Genomic DNA, 2,500 nt, shown 5'->3' with positions numbered 1-2,500 from the left:
GGCGGAAGCAGGTAGCCCCGCCAGATGCTCCCAGATGGCGGCGTCAGTCGGCCCCTCCGGCGGCGGCCCGGTGGTGTCGGCCGCGAAGTCCTCGGCTGCGTCGACGGGCGGCGCAGCGGCCTCGCCCGCGTCAGGCAGCGAGCTCGCTGCTCCACGGCGGGACGCCGGCTCTTCACCCCGACCGATCTCAAGTGCCTCCATGAATTGGCGGACAAGCTGCTTGTGGGCAGCTTGCCGCCGTCGGCACTTGATTGCCTCAAGCGTTCGGTCGGGGAACATCCTGGTAAGTTCTTGATTTACAAAGAAGAACCGGGCGTCCCTCTCCAGGAACAGTTCGGCCTCTGCCTTGGCGAGCGACAGGACTTCTTCCTCCGTCCACCTCGCGCGATGCCTCTCCGTCACGATCTCAGCGTTGGCGGCCGCAGGGTGTTGGCGGCGGCGATGGACCCCGAGACCGTTCTTCGTGGTAAAAGTGCGGTGGCACTCACTGCAAGCAAAGGGAGCTACACAAACTATCGCATTTTCGTTACGGCCGGTTGGCCGGATAGGTGCTGGGGTAGCTGGGGTGGCACCTTCAGCGGAAGGGCCACCATCTCTTGTTTCTTGTCGGCTGCCCCCAACTATAAAGGGATAATGCGAGGGGGGGCTGGTAACCCCCCCAAGCCCCTGGTGCGGTCTTCCACTCTGCAAAAATCAGCGGGCCCACGAGAAGGGGAGAAGACCGCAGGAGAGGAGAGGCTAAGAGGGCTAGGCCCATGTATTGCGCATCACTCTCCCTGTAACTATAACCCAAGGAAGGCACCTCGCAGCAGCAGCACGACTACATCAAGACCACACTTCGAAAAGCCAAGTCCGGATGCAGCCACACCGCCGCCACTTGGCGGCTCCTTAAGAGAGTCATAGTTACTCCCGCCGTTTACCCGCGCTTGCTTGAATTTCTTCACGTTGACATTCAGAGCACTGGGCAGAAATCACATTGCGTCAACACCCGCTAGGGCCATCGCAATGCTTTGTTTTAATTAGACAGTCGGATTCCCCCAGTCCGTGCCAGTTCTGAGTTGATCGTTGAATGGCGGCCGAAGAGAATCCGCGCACCCGCGCGCCCCCGGAGGAGCACGCTAAGGCGGACGCGGCCTCGCAGCAAGGAAGATCCGTGGGAGGCCAAGGCACGGGACCGAGCTCGGATCCTGCACGCAGGTTGAAGCACCGGGGCGCGAACGCCGCGCAGGCGCGCGCATCCTGCACCGCCGGCCAGCACGAGGCCAACCAACGGCGAGAGCAGACCACGCCCGCGCTAAACGCCCGCACTTACCGGCACCCCTACGGCACTCACCTCGCCCAGGCCCGGCACGTTAGCGCTGACCCACTTCCCGACCAAGCCCGACACGCCCCGATCCTCAGAGCCAATCCTTATCCCGAAGTTACGGATCCAATTTGCCGACTTCCCTTACCTACATTATTCTATCGACTAGAGGCTCTTCACCTTGGAGACCTGCTGCGGATATGGGTACGAACCGGCGCGACACCTCCACGTGGCCCTCTCCCGGATTTTCAAGGTCCGAGGGGAAGATCGGGACACCGCCGCAACTGCGGTGCTCTTCGCGTTCCAAACCCTATCTCCCTGCTAGAGGATTCCAGGGAACTCGAACGCTCATGCAGAAAAGAAAACTCTTCCCCGATCTCCCGACGGCGTCTCCGGGTCCTTTTGGGTTACCCCGACGAGCATCTCTAAAAGAGGGGCCCGACTTGTATCGGTTCCGCTGCCGGGTTCCGGAATAGGAACCGGATTCCCTTTCGCCCAACGGGGGCCAGCACAAAGTGCATCATGCTATGACGGCCCCCATCAACATCGGATTTCTCCTAGGGCTTAGGATCGACTGACTCGTGTGCAACGGCTGTTCACACGAAACCCTTCTCCGCGTCAGCCCTCCAGGGCCTCGCTGGAGTATTTGCTACTACCACCAAGATCTGCACCGACGGCGGCTCCAGGCAGGCTCACGCCCAGACCCTTCTGCGCCCACCGCCGCGACCCTCCTACTCGTCAGGGCTTCGCGGCCGGCCGCAAGGACCGGCCATGACTGCCAGACTGACGGCCGAGTATAGGCACGACGCTTCAGCGCCATCCATTTTCAGGGCTAGTTGCTTCGGCAGGTGAGTTGTTACACACTCCTTAGCGGATTCCGACTTCCATGGCCACCGTCCTGCTGTCTTAAGCAACCAACGCCTTTCATGGTTTCCCATGAGCGTCGATTCGGGCGCCTTAACTCGGCGTTTGGTTCATCCCACAGCGCCAGTTCTGCTTACCAAAAGTGGCCCACTTGGCACTCCGATCCGAGTCGTTTGCTCGCGGCTTCAGCATATCAAGCAAGCCGGAGATCTCACCCATTTAAAGTTTGAGAATAGGTTGAGGTCGTTTCGGCCCCAAGGCCTCTAATCATTCGCTTTACCGGATGAGACTCGTACGAGCACCAGCTATCCTGAGGGAAACTTCGGAGGGAAC

General features: G+C 60.6%; 1 pseudogene; it reads right to left on the bottom strand.

Moving 5' to 3' along the window:
• LOC126433295 (large subunit ribosomal RNA) overlaps positions 1-2,500 on the bottom strand; it is a 7,967-nt pseudogene that overhangs the window by 4,196 nt on the left and 1,271 nt on the right.

The sequence above is a fragment of the Schistocerca serialis genome, unplaced genomic scaffold, assembly GCF_023864345.2.
Source record: "Schistocerca serialis cubense isolate TAMUIC-IGC-003099 unplaced genomic scaffold, iqSchSeri2.2 HiC_scaffold_1162, whole genome shotgun sequence".
Lineage (NCBI taxonomy): Eukaryota > Metazoa > Arthropoda > Insecta > Orthoptera > Acrididae > Schistocerca > Schistocerca serialis.
The sequence above is the reverse complement of the archived record's forward strand: the minus strand, read 5'-3'. Positions and strand labels throughout refer to the sequence as shown.